Source organism: Fukomys damarensis, unplaced genomic scaffold (assembly GCF_012274545.1).
Source record: "Fukomys damarensis isolate Sample0158 unplaced genomic scaffold, DMR_v1.0_HiC HiC_scaffold_16, whole genome shotgun sequence".
Classification (NCBI taxonomy): Eukaryota; Metazoa; Chordata; class Mammalia; order Rodentia; family Bathyergidae; genus Fukomys; species Fukomys damarensis.
In genome coordinates, this window is record NW_022900928.1 from 6,191,791 (window position 1) to 6,216,492 (window position 24,702).

General features: G+C 37.1%; 1 long non-coding RNA gene across 2 annotated transcripts; it reads left to right on the forward strand.

Annotated features, from left to right (window-relative positions):
* The first annotated feature begins 49 nt into the window (after window positions 1–49).
* On the forward strand, window positions 50–24,644 carry LOC104847801. Of its 2 annotated transcripts, XR_776231.1 has the most exons (4): window positions 50–811; window positions 22,371–22,533; window positions 23,756–23,835; window positions 24,118–24,644. It is a non-coding gene; the product is annotated as an uncharacterized LOC104847801 (long non-coding RNA). The 2 variants fall into 2 exon arrangements; XR_776232.1 differs by lacking the exon at window positions 22,371–22,533.
* The last annotated feature ends 58 nt before the right edge of the window (window positions 24,645–24,702 follow it).

Below are 24,702 nucleotides of genomic sequence, written 5' to 3' on the forward strand. Positions count from 1 at the left end.
CTTGTTTCGATTATGACTCTTGGAGGTTCTGTGCCAGTGCTGAGAAAGCTGACTAATACTTGTGGGTTACATTGTGTCTGTCCTCTTTAGGATGAAAGTACAATGGGATTTATATATTTAGATATTTTTCCTTTGTGTGTGTTGGCTCACATGTTTCTGCTTCTATATCTCAATCTTGATTTGCTTTCTACATTGTTGAGTCTACTGGTGGTGTTGAACACTTAATTCATTCTGCAGCTCTAAGACTCTCCTATTCAGACCCAGAGACTGACCCAGGATTAGGGCTAAATCTCTCATTAAAAGCTTCTGATTTGTCCGTTTCCTGTGTAACCTCTACCTTTTCCCAAACAGCGGAAGGATACACAACTCCTTTTTCCTCAGCAGAGTGAATAAACCACTGAAGTTGTGGCAACCCCACGGCTTGTCCCTTTTTGCATGATTTTCACGCTATCTTTGCATCACAGGTATCTTCCCACACCCAATTCTACCACAGTCCCTTTATCCTCTGAAGGATAAGCCATACACTTTGAAATGTAAGATCAGTCCAATTCTGTGTTTCTGTTTTGAAGAATCTGTGTTTTAGGGGACTCCTGATATCAACGCCTCAGGCTTCCAAGGGAAAAATAAATGCACGCTTGAAAGGATGATTGGAAAGGAACGAAAGCACAGTACAAGGAGCCACTGAGTCTCCTGGAGTAGCCTGGGGGTAGCAGCACAGTGAAGCAATTACGACCTTTGGTTTTCATGAAATGAGAGGCAAGAGCCATTCCTGGATCCTAAGAGGAATCAAGCTACAAGCAGAAATCACCAGGTAAACATTTTGGCCTTGACAAACCTTCCAACGCTGCAGACCAGAAAAGAGGAAAAGTGATTTTATCTCACCCTTGACTCTCCCAAGGGGACTGCCATTCATCAAAGGCAGACAGGATACCCAAACATTTAATATTTCTGGAACGCTGTTGAGGTACTGAGGAAGGTTGAGATAGGAAAGTAAATCAAGAAGAATTAATACTATGTATATGGCAGTCATCTTTTCCTTTTGTGCAGACTACTGTGTGGCAAAATCCACAAAAAGTAGAGTGTTCCTCTGTGTGAATCATTACTTGTTAAAATCTAGGCTAAATTCTTATGCTCAAGCTCTGAAATTTAAGAGTGTAGGGGGCCAATGCAGGACCCTCATTTCACAGACACCCGGACGGTGACAGTCTGCAGTACAACAGGGAGGCATTAGAGACACTTGTCAGAAACAGCATTTAGTTATTGATTTCTTTGAACACAATCAGGCAAGATGGGCATTAAAATTACGTCAATTCAGTGAAATGGCTGTGGCATTGGGTATCCTAGGATTTGAACTGAACTGTCAGACATAATAACACACAGAATCCCTTGTTATGCCAGTGTTTCCCTTGCTATCTATAATATGAAAGAGTAAAGCTAAAACAAGCAGATTTGGGTGTAATTCATCTTGTCAAGTTTATTTTTTTAAATCTATTGTAGGTCATTATTACCTGGTTAGAAATTTAAATACAATCCTCAAAAGACATTCCAAGAAAATTTATGTAATCTAGCAATGGAATAAAAACAAACCCAAAACATTATTCAATATTTGTTGTATGATCAACGCTGTGATACAGACAATATTAGAGACCTGGGGAACTTTTATATTTCACTTTAAACATTAGTTAACTGAACACACACCACACACAGAGGATAAAAAACACACAATTCTCAGCAATGTTTTCTGTACAAAGGGTTTTCATGGATTTTAAAATAATTGCCATGTATCTCGTATTTTTCTATTCAATGGCATTCATGTTTAGATTGTACTCTCCTCACACTCGAAAGGAGTTGAAAGCCTATGTGTCTATCATTTTGCAAGCAAAAACCATAATATTTTAGAAAACAGTGAGGGCACAGAAACAGATGTTTTGTTGAGGCAGAAAAAAAGATAGGGTCCTGCATTTCAAAGGGAAAAATAAGCTTTCAAAACATCAAAAAACAATGATTTAGAACATAAAGTGTTTACTTTGAACCAGGTTAGAAATCCTGCATTATATTCACCCGTGAGAAACCCAAACAAGACCAAAATCTGGAGTGCAAACATCAAAGAATCAAACAGCATGCTGCAAACACGAAAAGACCTAGACAGGACCACAGGTGTACTCAGACACCAGAGTCAGGGTCAGTGCCTTTTCTGCATGGAAGAGAAAGTTAAGTCTGGTATGGAGATTCCTTACAAATGCTTTATACTCCACAATATACTGGTATAATGATGTTGATTTGATGAAAATAATTTATGCTAACAGAGCATGGGTTCTACAGGCCCAGTAAAAATGAGTGTGTGGGACTTTACTTTAAAAAAAATTAGTGCTTTTAAAATCATGAAATTATAAGCCAGGCTTGGTGGCACACACCTGTAATCCCAGCACTCAGGAGGCTGAGGCAGGAGGATCGCTGTTAGTTTAAGACCAGCCTGGGCAACATAGTGAGTTCCAGGTCAGTCTCAACTATATAGTGAGACCCTGTCTCAAAAAAAAAAAAAATCACAAAATCATACAAGCATCCTCTAATTAGGGGACTCTGGCACAAGTACATGGAGAAGCTGGGCTCAATCATTCTAAAGATCCTCTTGCAATTCTCATACAGCCTAAAGTTAAAGATCTACACAAGTTATTTGATTTGCTTTCTATATTCCAACCCCTAAAATACGTTTTCTTTTTTCTTTCCATCTTGCCCTGGCTTGTCTTCCAGTAGCGTGTTGAACAAAATTCCGAGAATGAGTATCCTTACCTTATTTCGTATGTTAGAGGAAAACCACTTAGGTTTGCTTCATTGACTGTGTACTTCTCCATTTCTGTTTGTCTGGTTCTTTACCCGGAAAGAGTATTGAACTTTGTCAAAGACTTTCTATGAATCTAGGGAGGTGATCAGGTAAGATTTTATCTTTTGTTTTGTTATTTGTTAATCTCATGCCTTGTAATGATTGGTTGTGTGAATTATTTCTTTGCTTATATTACTATTTGTAGAAATGATCACATTCATTGTGGCAAATGGATATATTTATGTGATATGTCTTAATTGCTTTTGTTTCCCCTTCTCTTCCCTCCTTCTTTCCCCCTCCATCCATCTCTAAATCTGCTTTCCATTAGCCAAAGATCAATGTCTCTATTTCCTGTCATGCATCTTCGTTTTGATCTTGAAATCACTTATACTTTGGGTTTCTCATATAAGAGAAGTCATGTGATGTTTAAACATGAATGCTATTTATCCCAGTTAACATTATGGTCTCAAGGTGCAGTCATTTTTTTTTATAAATGACTCATATTTCCCCTTCTTTATGGCAGAGTGGTAATCCCTTCTGTGCAATCAAATTTCCTTTAGCCATTCATCTCTTGAAGGCCATAGAGGCTTCTTACAAGATTTTTCTGTCATGACCTGGGCTGCCATAAAATTTGTTGCTGTGAACCATTCTTGTATTCTGGGGCTCAATCCAACTGTGCCATAAAGTATGATTCTTTTAATATACTATTGACCTTGGCTTGCTTGTATTTAGTTGAGAATATTCTGCATTCATCTGTATCAAAGATGTTGGTCTATAGCTTCCTTGTCTTATTATGCTCTTCTCTGGCTTTGGATTAAGGATATAGCTGCCTTAATAAAATGAGGTTGGAAATGTCATATTTTTTTATTTTTTTGGAAGAGTTTAATATTAATGTTTTAAAAGAATTTATACAGTTCACTATTCAAATCACCTGACTCTGAATCTTTCATGTTGGGGTTAAGTTTGATTTCTACTTCAGTCGCTTCCTTTGCTGCTTACCTGTTTGAGTTTTCTGTTTCTTTTGACTGAGCCTTGATGCAGTGAGTGTTTCTAGATTCCTTCTAAGCTGTATAATTTTTGGTGCAATAATTGTCATGATAGTCTGTGTATTCATGTCAGCTTGTTATGAAATCTGTACTATGAAGCCACATTAATCAAACAATATGGCACTAGCATAAAAATAGTCTTCTAGACACATCAAATGGAACATAGGGCTCAGAATTACATCCATCCATACACGAGTCACTAATCCATAGCCAAAATGCCATTGGTAGAATATGGGAAACCACTATTCTCTTCAGTAGATACTGTTGGAAAAACTGGATGGCCACATGCAGAAGAAAATAAAATATTCATTTGATGCTCAAAAATCAAGCCAAATTAGATTAAAGACTGCAGTGTAAGGTCTGAAATCCCAAAAGTCCCTGAAAACAATAGAAAGGAAAAAATTTGACAATGGCCTTGGGCATGATTTCTTGGACGTGAAACCAAAAGCACAGAAAACAAAAGGAATATGAACAAATGTTACTACATCAAACTAAAAAACACTAGAAGGGAACGGGAATGAAGAGGCAACCTATGAGTGAGAAACAACATTTGAAAATCCTTTTAAAGATTCATTATCTGAAACATAAAAGGACTTCTTTAAGAAGATGGCAACTTCTTTATAACCATGACAACCTGATTTAGAAAGGAGCAAAGACCCTACAGGGAAACTTCTTCAAAACAATACTCAGATGACCCACAGATAAATATAAAGATACACTATCACTCATCATGCTGTTGACAGAATTTAAGGCCACAATGAAAAATCATCTTATATTTACTAATTTGACTCTTCTACAAATGCAAACAAACAGATAAAAATTAATTAGTAGTGAAGATTTGGAGCCAAAAGCATCCTGTATTCCATTAGTCCTCAGGCCTAAATTGAAACCACTATGTACATAATAAAATAAATTGTATTAACATCAGTATGTGCTGATCATTTTAACGGGCTGACATTTAAAAAATAAGCCTAATGAGATCTCTTTCCCTTTCCTTTTTTCCTTGCCTCTGACTTGAGGTTTTTGGTTCACTGGCAAGGCCTTGAACTGTGAAATTGAAACAGAGTTTTTATTTCTTTGTGTGTTTTCAAAGATAGGAAAGAAATTTTACCAAGTATGAGGTATTTTATTTATTGGTTCTGAACAGGATGAGGAGGAAGGTGGTAAGCAAATCTGAGAAGAGCGGTCAGTATTCCTTCCTTTCAGTCATTTTCTGTTGCTTTTAGGATCTTGTTTCTCAGAATAGCATAGAGTAGAAGCAGAGTTCTCCCAAATGAAATCACTGGAAACTTGTTGCTTCTATTTCCCATTAAAGTCCATATTCGTATGTTTTTCAGATTCCTGAATTATTTTATTAAGTATCCTCTGTTCCATGGAAGGGTGGAGTAGATGGGGCCCCCTCAAGCCCCGGTATTCCTTACTGCAACGGGTAAATAGTTTCATTGGCTGGGTTCATAGCTTTCTCACAAGATGCTTTGAAAGTATTTTAATTTTTTTTGATAGAAGTGAATAATTTTAGATGCTAGGACTTTGTACCTCACCCAAGTTCTGTGATACCCAAACTGTTATACACTTGTATGTTTCCCTAGGTCTAGCCCATCTGAGCGTTACACCTTCAAAGCTATAATCAGATGCAAACTTGTACTACCAGCCTCTTTGTTTTTCCTTTGTTTGTTTGTGCACATGTTTATGTTTTATCCCAGCAGTTGTGTGTACAACTTAATCAGACTCAAGAGTTTAGAAAATGTAGCCGCACCCAAGAGGAGATCAAATTTGAAATTGAAAGTCTGTGCACACATGAGTAGGGAAAGATTTCAAATTTGACAAGATAGGAGTTTCAAGGCGATCAGGCTTGGCTTTATGTTTTTGACATACTTTGAGGAGTTGCAGAATTTCATTTGTAAAGTTTCCTTTGAAATCGTTTACGTGTTTTGGTGAGAGTCATTGTGAGCTGCAGGTACACCGAAGGGTGTTTATGCATGAATTCTACATCCAGTCATGTTATGCACATTTCAGTCTCATAAATTCTATGGACAGTCAATGAAGCTCACTGATATTTATTTATGTAATGTTTAATATTGTGCTCATTTCAGTTTACACTTTTATTTCAGATACTTTACTTTCCATCTCTGGATGTGTGTGTATGTGTGTGTGTGTGTGTGCATGTATATATTTCCAGTGTCTTACTCAGCCCATTTCAATATATCTGGGCTGTCTTTTAACCCCTCCAATATATTTATGGAAGCCATGTTAATATTTCTGGCTCTTAACTCTGTGTCATTTACCTTTATTTATCATATTAACTTTTTCTGATTCTGATTAAGGATCATATTCCTTATGTTTTGGATAGGGTAAAATGTTTGTGTTAGATGCTGAACCATATGCTCACTGGAATTTGTTATTGTCCTTAAAGATTTTATGCTGTGTCCTAACACTTTTATGTGGAATTAGCTTCACGTTTCCATTTGTTTTTATGCTTTACCACAAACAATCAGAGATGATTTAGTCCAGGGAAATCCCCAAGTGCTGTGTCTTCTTGCCCTTCTTGCTTATTAGAGTAAACCATCTCTGCACCACCTGAGAGCTCTTGGAATTCTTTTGACTGCCTTTGAACTCTACCCCTTTACACTCCATGCTCACCAGTGACTCAATGGGACCATTCCCGAATGTGCTCATCAAGTTCCCAATACTTCACCTTTCCTGAATTCTGACCTTCTCTTCATCTCAGAGAAACCACTAGTATTTGTGAGTTTCTGGCCTTACTCCTCTGAAGAGGAAACTGCCTTAAGAAATAAGGCCTTCAGCTGTGTCAAGAGTTTTTTTGTGTAGCAGACTTTGTCCCCTTTCTAAGCTGTTCACAGCAGAAAGTTAATCTAGTCATTATTCCATATCAGAAGCATAAGACCATTAGTCATGGCATATTTAATATTTCCTCTTTAATCTACATAATTTTCATTTGCTTTTGCACTCAAATCTGAAATGCACCAGACAAGCTAAGTTTTCGAGAAGCAGGGTGACTTAGCTCCCAGTTTTGAAGGGGCAAAGTTAGAGGCTGGGTGGGTCTCACGGTTTTGATGAGGGTGGTGGATGGATTCCCATCATGGGAACACACAGAGGAAGGGTCACAGTTTGAACAAAGGCAAGGGTCGGAAGGAGCGAGACGGGGGAGAGCGGGGAGTGAGAAGATCACAGCGGAGGAGAGGAGGGGAAGGAGGGAGAGGCGAGGCACCACCTCCTCCGTTTACAACTCTCTTGAACCTGCAGTGGCCTAAGGACTTCATGGGGACCCTACCTCTTAGAAGTGCCATCATTGCCCAATACTTTTCCCCTGGAACCAAGCCTCTTTTCACATGCACGCTTGAGAGGCAGTGAAATCACATCCAAACACACACATGTGCGCACACAGAAGCATTCATAAATTAGAGAAAGCTGAAGTTGCATTATTGTTATCATTACCATTGTTTTATGCAGGTCATTTTTAGCCCACAAAATATTTTAGTATTCATACCTTAGTTTTAAAACTGCATTTTGTTTCACAAAGTTTAAGATAGTCCATCTTTGGTTGAAAGTGGATGATGACATGTAGCCATTTGCCTTCTAATAAATTTCAAATATGGTTGTGGTCAAAAGTTTCAATTTCTAGGGGACAATGTCCATTTATAATCCTCTCTCAATTACCTTTGTTTTAGTTATTAGACAGTAATAATCTCAGTTATCCCACTTCATAGCAGACCTTGATCAGAGAATGAGGCATTGAAATACAGGCCTGATTAAGTTCTTATCATCTTTCTCTTACTTTAATATTCTTTTCTACTTTTAAAAACATCCCTTCCGGCTTCAAAAAAGAATCATTCCCTTTTGTGAACTCCTCGGAAGTGCAGACTGGAGGTCACTTTGTGCCTCTGGAACCTGATACAAGTTCTCACAAATCCCTGAATGCTACCTTTTATCACTTGTCACAATAGAAAATAATGGTCACCACACAAGGATCAGAACCCCTAAGCAACATTCTTAATCTCTTCAAATTCGAACGAGGCCAGACATGTCAGTCAATACTCCCGTTTCAAAGAGCAGTGTTTGATATTAAAGGAATAACTGGTGAAGTGGAAGGTAACTTTTCTGTTGGCCTAAGAATGCCAGGTTAGTTTGTAACAAGGACAATCCTGTGGGCCTGTGTGAATGAGGGACTGGTTTCTTACACATCATGGGATCCATACCATTTGATTGGATTTTATTCTGCAGCTTTTAGGTGTCAGGGGGATTTTATATTGTTTCGAAGTTATTTATAGTGTGTCAATTATACCACTTATTTGTATAGAATATAATGTTAACATCTTTATATTGTGTAAGGAAACCTGAGCTGAGCTATACAGAAAATTAAGAAATCATACTAGCTAAAAACATTATAAATAGCAGAAATGAGATGTGGGAACAAAACTTCTTTTTCCCATCACCGTATTTCTTTAAGTACACAATGAAGTGGCTTAGTTGACACAGAAAAGTCTGAAATTGCCAGAGGGAAAGGTGACGAATAGAAGATGCTATAAACGTCACTCGGATGTCAACCTGTGAACAGGCAAGGAAGGATTCATCAGAATATTTTAAAAATTATATGTAGGGTGCTTTGTAAGAAATCCACTAATTCGTTTGCAGAATGCATTTTTATAGAACCCATTCTTTTAAAAAAGCACAGCTAAAAATAGTGTGTGTGTGGCATTACTTTTTCCAGCTTTAATCAGAGATTATAAGCATGAATGTTACTTGAGAAAAAAGACGTTGAGGGAGAACTTCTTCCTAGTAATTTTAGCCTGAATTTGGTAAGTCATTGAAGGGTTATTTCCATTACTCAAGAAAAATGTGGTCAGTCTTTTATTTCTTTAGAATACAAACACTTTTTTTTTTCTTATGCATAAAAAATAAGGAAGAAAGGGGCTTCCCTCCCAGGCCTTGCTGATTAAGCGAGGCAACGGCTGAAGAGAAGGAGAAGGCTCCCTGCAACTCATGCAGCGCCCCCTCGTGGTAATCGGAAGAAGTTTTGCCTACACCCTAGGACAGGTTCGGGTTGCAAGGCCGGAAGCACGTTTAGTTTTCTGTTACTTTGTTTCCTTGTCTGAAAACTATGATGTTGTAAAGACGACGCAGTAAGATCCTATCCAGTTGCGAGTCACCACGTCTACCTCGATCACTCATTCTTAGAGACGGGAGCTTTCTTATCAGCAAAGTCATCATCAGTCTACGATACCAATCTGGACATGGTACTTCTCGGAGACGTCAGCAACTTCCCTCATAGAAAATACATAAGTACCCACTGTAACAAAAAATATTCTAATGGAATACTTCGCAAAAATGATTTTTTAAATTAATTATTCCTCAAGGGACCTCAGTGACTGTCAAGTAGGTCATTTAAAATGCTACTCAAGGCCACGGCTTTAGGTCAGTGGTTCTGCGCCCTGCCTCACAAGTGCAAGGACACGAGTTAGATCCCTAGTACCAAAAGCAAAACAGACAAACAAAAGTAAATAAAACATTAGTTACATTTGTCTATTTTTCTTTTGCCAGATGCTAAATTTTCTAAGTCTTTTTGCTCAGTGGCTCATATGCTACAAACAAGAAATTAAATGCAATTAATAATATCATAGGGTCAGGGATTTAGCTCAGCGGTTCGGTGGCCTGCCTTGCAAGCACAAGGGACCGAGTTCAATCCCCAGTACCAAAACAAAAAGAAGAAAAAGAATATTAGTGAAAGTCAATTTTGATCTGAAGGAATATGTCTAGTTTGTTTGTTTGTTTGTTTTGGTACTGGGAATCGAACTTGGGTTCTTGTGTTTGTGAGGCAGGCAGCAGAACCACTGAGCTAAATTCCAGGGCCTTAAGGAATATTTCTGATATACCATTTTTTTTTACTTCTCTATTAAATAGCTGTAGTTTTATAGGTCAGATGATAATATTTATATGTCTGATAAATACATTCTTTATCTGTCCCATCACAGCAAGCACAAGATGAATGTTTTATTTAAATGGTAGCATCCAAAATTAAATGTTCTTCTCCAAGTACACAATAATTTTAACAAAGTGAATATGACACCTTATTTCCAAGTTACTGCAGAATGATGCATACATATATTTCCATATTTTAAAGGTAGTTTTAGTCTACATGACTTTCTCTGTAGCTGCCTTTTTTGATTTTTGAAGTTCACAAAATAAATTATATATTTTTATCATGCACCGGACGTACTGAAGTATATTATTTACATTGTGAAATGGTTAAATCTGGACAACTGGAGTCACACTGATTCACAGTTATCATTGTTCGGGTGACTGCGCATGACATCCACTCTGTTATAGTTGTCTTGCACCATGATAGGTACTTGAAATGCATTCCTCTGATCTAACTATAATTATGCTCCCTTTGACCAGCACCTTCTGCCACTGTCCTCCCTTAAGCTATCTTAGCCTCACATGAAAGAGAGTACAATGATTAATTAATCCCTTTTCAAAATCTTTAAAGACCTACTTCCCTTTAATGAGAAAGCACACATCAAGAATTTTGTATTTTAGTCATGGACAAGTACTGGATTGGTTAGTGAGATCATTTGTTGAGACTGAAATTAGTGAAATGAGGTCTACAATGGAATATGAACTTTTTTGTTTTTTTAACTTTTATTAATTTCATTGGTACATTCATGTTGGAAATTTGTATCTTTACATAATCGATCTTGATTTTTCCCTATTCCCCTGCCTTCCCTTCAACCCCTCCCTCCCTCCCAATCTACAAAGTCTTTGATTCCATTATTTTTCATTTTCTCATATTGTTTCTATTCCCTTCTTTCCTTGCCACTAACCCTCCCATTTCCTCTTCCTCTTCATACCTTTTCTTCCCCTATTACACCTGTTAGTCCCTATTTACACTTTCAGTTTCTCACATTAGATAAATTATTTGGTATTTACAGTCTGTCCTATTTCTATCACTTAAGAGTATCGCCTCAATATGCATCTATTTAGCTATTAATTACTCTGTCATTTTCATGGCTGAGTAGTATTCCATTTTATTAAGAAACCCACATTTTCATTATGTAGTCTCCGGATGATGGGCAATTGGGTTGCTTCTAAGTTTTAGATATTACAAATTATGCTGTTATGAACATGGGTGCACATATATTACTGTGGTATGAGTCTTTCAATTCTTTAGGGAAGGTGCCCAGCAGGGGAATAGCTGGATCAAATGGGACTTCTAATTCTAGCTCTTTGAGTTATCTCCATACTACTTTCCATAGGGGTTGCACCTGCCTATATTCCCACCAGCAGTGGAGCAAGGTTCCTCTTTCCCTGAAGCCTCCCCAGCACTTGTTATAGGTTAATTTCATGAAATCAACCACTCTTTCTTGGGTGAGGTGGAATCTCAGTGTTGTTTTTATCTGCATTTCTTGAATGACCAGTGATGTTGAACATTTTTTCATGTCTTTACATGCTATTTCTACTTTGAGAAATGTCTGTTCATTTCAGATGCTCATATTTGGATTGGACCTTAAATTTGGGAGGTCTGCTTTTTTGAAGTTCTTTATATATTCTAAACAGTAGACCTTTGTCTGAGGAACAGCTGGTGAAAACTTTTTCCCACATTGTGTGTTGTCTCTTCACACTGCCAGTCATTTCTCTTGCTTTTCAGAAGCTTTTTAATAAGAAGATATGCACTTGTTTATTGTTTGTGTTAGTTGACTGGCACCTGAAGTTTTGTTCATAAAATATTTTCCTACAGCAATGTCTTCGGGAGTTCTACCCAATCTCTCTTCCAGACAATTTAGTGTTTCTATTTTCATATCTAAATCTTAAATCCATTCAGATTTTAGTTTACTGCATGATGAGAGATATAGGTCTAGTTTTAATCTTTGGCAGGTTGAAACCCAATTTCCCAGCACCATTTATTAAAGAGGATATCTTCCCTCCAGTGAGGGTGTTTGGCTTCTTTATTGAAGATGAGGTGGCTGAGTATGTCTCGAGTTGTTTCTGCATCTTCCACTCTGTTCCACTGGTCCTCGGGTCTGTTTCTTTGCCTGTAGCACCCTGTTTTTATCACAGAAGTTTTGTAGTATAGTTTCAAGTTGGGGATTGTGATACCTACTACCTTGTCTTTATTGTCAAGAATTGCTTTTCTTGGGCCAGGGATTTAGCACACCTATCTCTCAAGCATAAGGTCCTGAGTTTGATCCCTGGTACCAAAAGAGAAAAAAAAAAGAATTGTTTTTCCTATTCTTGGTCTTTTCTTGTTCCAAATGAATTTTTGGACTGTTTTCTCAAGGAATGTGAAGTATGCTGCTGGGATTTCTTTCTTTTTTTCTTTCTTTCTTTCTTTCTTTTTTTTTGGGGGGGGTACCAGGAATCAAAATTGGGGCCTTTTGCTTGTGAGGCTGGCACTGGAACCACAGAGCTAAATCCCTGGTCCTGTTGCCGGGTTTTTAATTAAGATTGTATTGAATCTATATAGCAGTTTTGAAAGTATGGCTATTTTCACTATGTTGATTCTTCCTGCCCAGGAGCAAGGGATATCTTTCCATTTTTTGATATCCTCTTCAGGCTCTTTTTTAGAGTGCTATAGTTTTAGAGTAGAGGTCTTTGATTACTTTTGTTAGGTTGATTCCTAGGTATTTCAACTTTTTGGATGCTGTTGTGAAAGGACTTGATTGCCCCACTTCTCTCTCAGTGAGTCTGTTGTTTGTGTATAGGAAAGCTACTGAATTTTGTGTGTTGACCAGCTTCTTTGTTTAATTTGGTTATTAAATCTAGAAGACTTTTGGTGGAGTTCTTGGAGTCTTATATGTAGAGTATCATGCCATCTGCAAATAATGACAATTTGACCTCTTCATTTCCTATTTTTATTTTTTTATTTCTTTCTCTTGTCTAACTGCTGTGACTAATGTTTCCAGAATTATACCGAATAGTAGTGGTGATGGTGGACATCCTTGTCTTGTTTCTGATTTTAGCATGAAGGATTTCAGTTTTTGAGCATTTACTATGATATTGGCTGTTGGTGTTTCACAGATGGCTTTTATCAGACTGAGGTAGACACAGTCTACTCCAATTTTCTGTAGGGTTTTTATCATAAATGTGTGTTGGATTTTGTTGAATGCTTTTTCTACATCTATTGAGATGATCATATGGTTTTTGTTCTTGGTTCTATTAATATAGTGTAATACATGTGTTGATTTGTGTATGTTGCACCATCATGGCATCCCTGGGATGAATCCCACTTGGTCAAGGTGTATGATCTTGATGATCTTCTGCATTCTATTTGCCAGTATCTTATGAAGGATTTTTGTATCTATGTTCATTAGTGAGATTGTTCTGTAGTTCCCATTTTTGGGTCTTTCTCTGCTTTGGGGATCAAGGTGATGTTTGCAGGAATGAATTTGGGAGTATTGCTTCCCTTTCAATTTCATTGAAGAGTTTAAACAGTAGTGGCAGTAATTCCTCTCTAAATGTCTTATAGAATTCAGCAGTGAAGCCATCAGGGCTTGGGCTTTTATCAGGTGGTAAGCTTTTCATTACATTTTCATTTTCATTGATTGATATTGGGTTGTTCAGAATTTTTAGGTCATCTTCATTCAACTTTGGTAATTCATATGAATCTAGGAATCTGTCCGTTTCTTCTATATTTTCTATCTTATTGACATATAGGTTCTTGAAGTAGGTATTGATGATCTTCTGGATTTCTGCTGGGTGCATTGTAATTTCACCCTTTTCATTCCTGATTGCATGGATTTGTCCTTTTCTTTCCTTTTTTTAAAAAAATAAGGCTGGCTAAAGTTTTGTCGATTTTGTTTATTCTTTCAAAGAACTAACTTTTGGCTTAGTTGATTTTTGGTATTATTCTTTTAGACTCCATTGCATTAATTTCTGCTCTGATCTTTATAATTTCCTCCCTTGTATGAGCTTTGGGTTTGTCCTCCTCTTCTTTTTCTAGAAGGTTGAGGTTCAGCATCAGGTTGTTTAATCTGTTTTCCTAATATGTGTACACAGTGCTATATGAATTTATCTTGTAAGACTGATTTCATTATGTCCCATAGATTCCTTTATGTGGTATTATCATTGTCATATAATTGTAGGAACTGTCTGATTTCTTCTTTATTATCCTCTGTGACCCAGGAGTGTATTGTTCAATTTCCATATGTGTGTGAAATTCTTGCTTTCTTTTACTATTGATTTCCAATTTCATTGCACTATGATCTGATAATATACAGGTTATCACTTCAATTCCTTTCCACTTACTTAGACATGTTTCATGAGTGAGAATGTGGTCTATTTTGGAGAACGACACATAAGCCACTGAGAAGAACGTGTATTCTGATTTTGTGGGGTGGAACACTTAGTTACCATCTGTTAGGTTCATTTTTCCAAGACTTTGAGTGATTTCTAGTATTTCATTGTTCATTTTCTGTCTAGTTAAGCTATTTATTTGTCACAGTGAGGTATTGAGGCCCCCTTACTATCGTGTTAGTATTTATTTGATTTTTCATATCCATTAGTATTTGTTATATATAGTTCGGACATGAGTATTTCATGCATATGTATTTATGATTGTCACCTCTTCCTCTTGGATTTTCCCTTTACAAGGATGTAATGTCCTCCTTTGTCTCTCTTGTTCAGTGTTGGTCTGAAATCCCCATGGTCTGAAAAGAGGATACCTACTCCTGCTTTTCTTTGTGTTCCTGTCACATCGAGTATTGTTTTCCACCCTTTAATTTTCAGCCTATGATCTTCTTTTTAAATTAAATGTGTTTCTTGTACGCAGCATATTGTTGGATTTGCTTCTTGACTCATTATATCAATGTATTTCTTTTGATTGGTGAATTGAGACCATTGACATTACTGGTCGTAGCTGATATGTATGACTTTTTCTTGTCATGAATTTCTTTTTGTTGGATTCTCCTCATTTGCATTTAATTTCTTGTAATTCCTCATGGAGTCCTTCTGCTGGGCTTCCTGGGCTTGTTATTCTCATTCTCCTCTCCTAAGATATTGTTTAAAAATTTTTGGAGTACTGGTTTGGTATTCATGAAATTCCTCTGGTGTTCTTTGTCATGAAAGTATCTTATTTCCCCATCAATTTGAAATATAATTTTTCAGGGTACATCAATCTGGATTGGAGGGTGTTTTTCTTTAGGGCTTAAAATATGTCACTCTCTTCTTGCCTTTTTTGTGTTGAGAAATCTGCTGTGATTCTGATAGCCTTTCCTTGGTATGGGATTTGTTTCTTTTCTCTGATTGCTTGTAGAATTTTATTCTTCTGTTGGGTTTCTGAAATCTTAACTATTATATGCCTATGTGTGAATTTTCTTTTGAACATGGCTAGTTGGAGTCCTATGTGCCTCACTTATCTGTATGTCAAACTGTTTTCCCCTACTTGGGAAGTTTTCTGCCATTACTTCTGTGAATAGTTTCTTTATGTCATCTGTACTCTCTCCTGTCTCTTCCTTGACTTCAGTCAATCTTATATTATTCTTTTTTGCATCACCTAACAGCTGTTGGATTGATTTCTCATGGTCCCTTACTATGTTTAACAAAATTTTCTTTCCCTGCTAATTGCAATCCTGTCTTCTATATCTGAAATTCTATCTTTGGATTGGCCCATTCTCTTGCCTAGCCTTTCAATAGAGTTTTTAATCTCCTAGAAATCTGCTGCTCACCAGTACACCAATTCCTGGGTGTAAACCACCAATGATTTAGAGTCGGTCTCTGACTAAAACTTGAGTTCCTGTGCACCTCTTTCCAGGTCTAGCCTTGGCTGGGAGGGTTTGCCTGAGCCTCTCGGGCTGGGGAGGATCCCTGGCTGGGGGATCTGCCTGTAGCTGCTCTGGTTTGGACCACACTGCTACTCCCTAGGATCCGAATAAGAAGTTTTTGTAGAGAATGTCTTCAAAATTAGAGCTTAGAAATTAGTATAGGTGAGAAACCCAGGACTTTAAAATTTCCTGACCTGAACTAATGTTACATGAAATAAATCAGACACAAAAGCTTAAATTCATCATGGGTTTCTTATATGAGAAACTGAAAATAAAAATAAAGAGCAGAATGAAAGTAGATATTAGGAAATAGGGAGACAGGCCTTTCTCAAAGGGGAAGGAGATCAAGAGAAGGAATAGAGGGAAAGGGGATGAAATAAAGAATTGGGATGTGTTATGTACATGTAGCAATTCCTCACAAGGAATGAAAACATTTACTGCAAACATGTAGCAATAAAAATAAATGAAAAGAAAAATACAAGAACTCCTTTTTAATGACTGAATTCCATTCCTACAACTAGGTCATTAAATGAATTGGTCCCTAAATCAGGAATTGTACATAGTGTGTATATTATAATAATCAGATTTTAAAAAATGGTTAGGAAGTTCCAAGTTAACGACTTTGCTTTTATTTGCCTAACACATATGCAATACCATAATGTGTAACAGAACATAAAATCACACTACTGTGCAGTACAATCAGAAAAATTACAGTATTGTACAGTATAATGTGGTCCCATAAGGCCACACCATCGCTTATATTTCTATCTAGAAAGTCCAAGTGTGGGCTAGAAATCTGAGCAGCGTGTTACAAACCTGAACAGTGCACCTCTGTCCTAAATCCAAACAGTCACTGAACAGGTGTTGTAGATTATTCAATGAGGAATACCTGTACTCATGTGAGCTGTCCATTCTTAACATAAAGCACTATTTTGCTTTCTGTGCTGTTTTATCATTTGGGTTACTATTCATATTTTTCCCGCAAACAAACAGGTTTTCAATGATGCACTCATGATTACTATAACTTTTTAACTTGAATAAAACACATTTTTTAATGATATATTACTATATAAAGTTTTGGTGTTTCCTACTATCAGATTTTCTAGGCCCTAGGTGTGGACGTGGATTTGTCCTCAGTGTTCACTGATTAAAACTTCCTGTGGGCTCTGGGATGGAGTAAGGCCTGATGCCAGCTGGGAATTCAAGCTGGATCCAGGACAACATCATTCCAGAAAAAAATGCTCTCTGAAAAGGTCTTACAGCTTAGCCATGACACTACCTACATTTCAGGACTCATGGATAAATTCAGACTCTGTTTCTGTAAAGGTAAATAGTTTAGAGAAACAAACTACCTAGCTCTATTCCATACCCTCCAAATTTCAGTCTTCCTCTCCCTTCCTCCTCTCTTGTTTCCCCTCCTTGTTTGTTTAATCACAGTGTGAGCAGGGCTCTGGGATTAAGATATTTATTTAGCCGCTTACTTGATTTGTTTCTTTCACGCAAACATACTTCCTTATTTCTTACTATTGCTGCATAGAAATTGATTGAATCAGAATTTCAGAACTTTTATGAATAAAATCATCCTTACTCTGGATTTTGGTGAATGTTCTTACTCCACTCTAATGGTTTTAAGGAAGTTTAGTTTTTATTTGTACATATTTATTTATTCATCTGTTTTCTCTAATGCTGTTCATTTTACTCCATAAATGGATGTGTGAACTCAAGAAGACAAAGTCATTGTTTAAATTATCTGGGTCTTGTGGCTGAGGATTCAGCTTAGTGGTTCTGCCACCTACCTCAAAAGCGCAAGGTCCCGAGTTAGATTTCCGGTGCCAAAGAAAATAAAAAAATACTTATCTGGGTCTTATTTCTTCACCTATTCAAATAAATATAAAGCCTGGCATTAAAGTAAAATTAACATGTGGTGTTTGGGGATGTATAAGATTATTCACTTTGTGAGAAGAAAATATTAGAGAAATTTGCTTACAATTCTTAGCACTTTTTTGCATTGCTGGATTTTTAGTCAGATTTACCTTGTGGCTTATTATTTTACTGAGTCTTGTCATTTCTTGTGTCTGTGGGCTTGTGCTGACCACTCAGCACTTTTCTCTGAGGGCAACAACCTCATTTCCTTTTAGTAGCCCCACCTTGAGAAATTCATACTTCTATGAGACATCTTAAGTAATTATTATTGTTTCATAACTCTTATAGTTCTTACTATAGAATGACATTTTATGGTTTTGCTTCATTTATTTTTGTTTAATTTTTTATTTCATAGGCCAATATGTGTCCTGTCTTGTAAAGTTTAGGGAATCTGCTAAATATGTTTTTGTTTATAAACATGCCACTGATGCTATAATGTTTCTTATCATAATTTAAATTCTGTCCAGAAAAAAGGTTCTAAAAGTTTAGGACTTCTACTGAAAGATATATGTGATGGTTCAGAAAAGGCAGAGAACTAATTCATTAAATATGAGAAAAATTTGCTATCTTCTCTACAAAAATGACCTTACATTAGACTCAAAAGTAATTTCAGAACCTAGTGCTCACTTGTGGTTGAGGGTCCTGCTCAGCTGAGGGTAGTCCTTTGCACTGCTGTTAAGTACTGATTTAGGTAATAACAGGGCAAGACTTTTAATGAGCTACTTTTGAACTTGACTGATGCTTCAGATATTGAGAGGACCATTTCATTTAGTTTATGGTACTGCAAGCATATATCTTTAAATTCTACTCTGTTTTATCTATGTATAGCACATTAGTTCTTTGGATTTATACAGACCCTTTGGACTAAAAATATAGAATTTTTGAAAAACCACCCATGAATATAAAGTCAAAACCAAAAATATAAATAACATTGGGCATTAGGTCGAACATTGTAGAATATCTTAATGGAATTCTTCAGGAGCATTATTAAAATTTAAACATGCAACCTGATCATACAGGATCATTTAAAAATAAAAACACATTCACAGGCCTTAATACCAGATGCCTCCTTCGTATGCCTAATTTCATCTAGGGTGACACCCAAGAATATGTTTTAATAGATATTAATTTTTTTCTGAAATTATTTTGATGTTAATTTTTTTCCCTAAATACATACACTTGATGACAAAGATCAGCACCAAAATACTAAATTAAGAATATGCTTACACGCTGTAAGTAAACTGATGAAAAAGCTTCTTGGTTATTGTAAAAAGGTGATGGATCTAAACTTTTAGAATATGCATAGCCTCAGAGTTATTTCTACTAAATTACTAACTGTATTATAAAATTGTGACCTTTGCAAACATCTCTGGTTTCACAGCATAAAAAGTAATTTAGACTTTTTAACTGACTTTCAACTTCAATAATATGTACAACTTATTAATGAAACACCTTCCATCTGTAAACCACACAGAGCAAATTACCGGAGCCACTGAAGTTCATAGGACACTACTACATTGCACTGCAACATTATCGATGGTTTCTGTGTCCATTGGTTAAAAAATTTGTTCCTCAAATTATGTATGACTTTGTATTTCTTTTTATGTTTCTGATTAAACTAAATCAATATGTAACTAAGATGATATTTAAATGTGTGCGTAGTAATCATAATTGAAACAGAAAATCACTGTTTCTGTGAAGGCTAAAGGGACAGATGAAACACAATTTTTAAAGATAATTTTTTCTGATAAGTTGTGGAGGGAAACCATAAAATGTTGGGAAGATTGGGCCGGGGGTTTACCTCAGTGTTTCCACCACCTGCCTCACAAGCTCAAGGTTCCCAATTCGATCCCCGATACCAAAAAAATTTTAAAAAAAAGTTTAGTAAATTAATAAAAGTTTGGAAATACTTATACTAAACTTTCTTCTAAAGTATTTTTAAATTATTTTCTTCTGTAGAGGAAGTTCTGTTGCATCATAGATATATTTTGTGCCAAAAAAGATTTAATTTGGAATTAAATAAGCAGAACACGAAACTCTACACCACAAGTTAAAACATCGACAGGATACTCAGGCTGCGATTAATGGTCCATTGCTTTCTTTTAAGTCAGGCACCACTTATGTTGTTGGATTAAAGGCTCCTGTGCACATCACAGAATGTACCTTCATCATGGGGAAGACATAGGGCTTCCGATGTCAAACTTTGCAAATCAGAAAAGAAAACAATAAACAGTGCTAAGTGTATTGCTGTCCTGATTTCTCAATTACATAAAATGAAATACCAACTCAGATCACCCTGTAAACTTAATCTGTTTAAATCTAAACATGAGAGAAATGTTTGAATGCTAGAGATTTACTCTGCAGTTAGCAATGTTTCATTGCCAGAGACCTCAGAGGTAATTAAGTACCTAAGACAGAGAAAACAAAGCCATGTGTATTTGAACATAAGAAACATAGTGTCTGGAATATTTTAAATATTAGCTCACTTTTACACTGAATCCTCAAGTAGCAGGATCTGGTGAGCCATAAATTAGTAAAAAATATGTTTATTATATAGAGCCTAATAAAATAAAAATATTATAAAGGTTTAGTTGGATTAATATCCTAGAATAAATATGGAATACTTAGACATCCCTTCATTGTTATACTTTTTTCTAATCAGCTTATGCAAATATAATTTCATGAGTATGTCATCAGTATTTTACTTGAGACCCGAAGCATTCAACCTACATTTCAGGATAAAAACCTAACATTTCACGGGTGAAACTATACATTTTCATAAACCTCTACTGAATAAAATAATTATATGTTTAATTATATCTCACTTCTAAGAGGAAGTCTTCACTGTGTAAGCTCTCAGCACTTTAAAACTTTCATGAGTGTGAGACATAAAAATGTAAAAACCTAATTAAATGCCTAATCAATTGCTTAGTCCAAAGTAGGTGTTTAAAACCGTAGTATTCTTTTCTCCTCACTTTCCACCACTAGCTTCTGAAAACTGAAACCATTTGAATAGCAATCTCTCTGTTTATTTCTGGTGTCCATGAAAACAGTTTGAGATGTGTGTTTGAATGACACCTTGTGATTCCCAATGAGATATTATTCCTGTAGCTTTTTGATGACTTCCTAGAGAGAACCTGTCACCCAGCAGGAGTTTGATGACTAACTCCTTGATTTTTAAATCAAGACAGGATTTCCAAAATGGTTTCAGCATTTAAGTAATCGAGTCATTAACATTTTGTACAAGATTAATTGCTTCATGGTGATTTTGTTCTTTGGCTTCTGTCTGTGCTAAATTCCCAACAAAATGTTATTGGAGCTGGTATTCTGAGCTGTTTATTTCAGGATTGGAGATTTATGCCCGAATTTTTTTAACATATGTGGTTATCTCTCTCCACTCCAGCCTTTCACCAATAATTATTTAGATTTATTGAACATATTGTTTTCATTTAAATACAATTATATTTAAAATGCACACTTTCAAAACTCCTGATATAGATTATATGGATGCAAAGTAAGATTATTAAACCCCTGCTTAATTAATTATCCAGATATTTTCAGAAAACTTGAAAATATCTTCCATTAGAGCAGCATTAGGAAATCATGGCAAAAATTCATCACAATTCTATTCTCTTATGCTAAAAATATCATTTATAAAGAGGAAAAGGTAGTTTTGTATAACTCCATTTAATATTACAAAGAAGTTGTATCGGAGGGTTAGTTTTATACATTCTCACTCAGCTTTGATGAATGTTATCTGACCCCTGATAGGGAGATCACTTGAGTTATTGATGAAATTTGAAAGATTGTGAGACCGACTCAATAGCAATGAAATCACTGGAGTGATGCCTTTTGGAACACAGCAATTTTCTTTTCCCCTCTGACTTTAGCTTCGAAAGTGATCTACAGATTTCATATTTTTGTGATTTCTTTATATCCCCATAAACTAGGAAGAGACAGGCTTAGAGTAGGCTTACTTGGTCGGATGTAGAAATGCCATTTAGAGCAATGCCTTGCTCTTTCTTCAAGATAAGAATCTTATCTCATCTGAGAAATACGTACACTTTGTGAGTCAGGGCAGATGGGAGAGATGCTGTTGTTACCCCTTGGAGAGCACAGCAGAGTCTGCAGGCAAGGGTTGTGCAACTGGAAGATCTAGAATTAGTGTGCACCAGGCTGGTCACACAGAAGCCAACTTTTCTTTCTTGAACTGCTCTTTTCTTCATGTATAAAATCAAACTGTTACTTCTGAGCTCACGTGATTATTTGTAGGCTAGGGAATATAATAATAATATAGATCATGAATATTTATGGAGTACCTATGTTATTAGAGTTGGGGTCTGCCTAGATGCCACTGAGCACATGTGTTCTGGGACTCTCTAGAAGATTTGTGAAGAGGTCCACAGTGGGACTGAGTCAAAAAATAGTAGCAATTTGATTCTTAGTACATGTGTGTAGCATGTCATGTTCACGTTCCTTGCAGAAAGTTCATATGTGTGTATTTGTCTTAATTATTTTCTTCATCCTCTTTCCCTTCTCTGACTCCCTCTTCCACTTGTCCCTTGATCTCTTTATTTTTAAAAAACAATACTTTTAGGAAGCTCTTTATTGTATAAGAGAAGATGGGCACTAAAGAGAGAATAAGTTTTATGGAGATAATAGTACACCTGAGAGAGTTCCAGTTGGACAGAGCCAGAGATGGCAACTGCATTTCTTTTGCTTTCCTAAAATTTGGAGAGAGGTGGAGGGTGGTAGCTCATGAGATATCTTTCCAATCACCCATAAGACTTTACCTTTACATAGGGAGCATATATGGTGTCCATGGCTGCAAGCTCAGTGGCTCAAGACACGGAAGAAACAAAACTGAGATGCAAATGTGTGTTAATGGGGCCTGCGGAGTCAACATTGGTCATCGTGAGGCCTGAGTCTTCTGGGTGCATTGTGCAAGGCACAGGATCATAACAGGGTAAATGAGGGAAGCCTGGAATGGACTTGGTGGCCAGTCTTTTGAATCTTGGAAACAGCAAGCTCAAGAAACTTGGACAAATGTCTGTGTGCAGGTGCAGAATTTCCTCCCTCAGCTCAGCTACTCTTTCCCCAGGTCTAGGTCAGATCTAGCCAGCTATAGGCTCAACACTTAAGAGTTTGCCAGACGCCATGGTAAGCACAGTCATCCAAATCCTGCCATGAAGGAACCAATACCAACTTCACACCGAGGAAACTGAAACAGAGTGGAAATAAGTTCCCCAAGGTCACAGCTGGTCACTCAGACTTCAGAGCCTGTGTTACTCACAAGATTACAGAATAGCAGAGCCAAAATATGTGTTCAATAAGTAATATGTTTGCTTTTCTCCATTTTATCAGTTCACACAGCAGTTTAGCAATGAGATATTTCACTGCAAGTTAAAAATGCACAATCCACCGAGGCTTGCTGAATTTGAGGCTGTTTATTTATGGCTGTGCACTAAATACTTCTTAGTATGTCCCTTCAGATTAACTTTTACCTCATGTTCTGAATACACTACCAATCCTACGTGCCAGCTGTTGGTATTTTTTTCTTGACAGATTTAAATGTTTAAGTGTACATTAGACCTGTGTTTATTTTGGTAATATGGATTTATCTTGGCTTCAATGGCAAAACCTATTATTAGTTTCCCATTTTTCTGGCAATTCCTCCTGTACCTCTACTCTCGTCCTCTGCCCCAGCCTTGTAGGTATTGGAATGATCCTTCTGACTTGTCTAGTCCATCCTACTCCCTTCTATACATCTGCAAATATTTATTCTCATCAAAGTCTATCACTATCAGAAGGAGAAACGTCATCAAGCTGGATGCAGAGTAGATCCAGCAACAACCTAGATGTGTCATTTCTCTCCTTCCTAATGGGAATTAGTTCATGATGACGTTAATTTGCACCAGTGCCCAGCCTCTTCCCCTCTCCTTCCTGATCAGCTTCTGCTCACCTATGCTTGGTTTGTGATGACAGTTCACTGCTGATTAATCTTGAGGTCAACTTGACCGGGTGAGACGGTTGGACTGTAAGACTGACACACTGTAAGAGTTCACGGCTGAGTAGGCCACTAGAGGGTGGTCTCAGTTGGAGGCGCTATGAGGGTGCATGACCCAGAGGACTACATCCGGAGCATGGACCGGTCCTGTGGAGCTCTCTCCCTGTGCTCTGCTTCTCAGCATCCATGAAGGGAACATCTTTGCATCCCCAAACCTCCCACTGAACTTCCTGGCCACCATGGACTGAAACTTCTGAAACCGTGAGTGGACATAAACCTCCCTTTTAAAGTGAGGATGTCAAATATTTTAGCGCAGCAACAGGAAAACTAAAAGCTGCATTCACTAGAGAGGGAATCTCTAATCTCAGCTCCCACTACTGCAGATCGATTATTTTCTTATTGCCTCCTTAGATACCATTGTAGTGATGCATACTCACTGAAGCAGGGATGGGCAGCATAAACCAGAATGGTCTCAGAAGACTTTGTCGCCATATTGTAGCCGTCTTAGTTTGCATAAGTAATTTCTCAGAATTTTTCTTGCAGGTAAGCAGTGCACACCAGCATTGTGCTCTCACCTCTGTCTCAGTGTCTCCCATCGCTTGTACCCTGTGTTCTCCTGGATCATTTGCAGGAACATCGGCTTACCTTCTCTACCAAAGCGGGCTCTCCTCGGTACCTCATAAGGGCATTCGCTGCTCTCTACCCAGAGGGTCCTTTGCAATCGGTGCCTGACTGGCTTCCTCACGCAGCAAGACAGGGTTAAAACACGAATTCTGAAGACCCCCCCCGACCACGTGACCTACCATGAGCTCTTCCACTCATCCGCGATACGCCCTTCTTTATTACTTACAGCACTTGTCATTTCCAAGGTGTTTTACTGGTTTTTGGAGCTGCTTCCCTAGTAGACATTAATTCAATAAAGGATAATATGAAAACGGAAACAATCATTCACCTTCAGGATCTTCTCATACAGCATTAAATCCATGAGAAGGAATTGTATTCTTTATTCTTAGGGCCAGGGATTTAGCTCACTGGTTTAACCGCCCGCCTTGCAAGTGTAAGGACCCGAGTTAGACCCCTGGTACCAAAAAAAAAAAAAAAAAAAAAAAAAAAAAAAAAAAAAAAAAA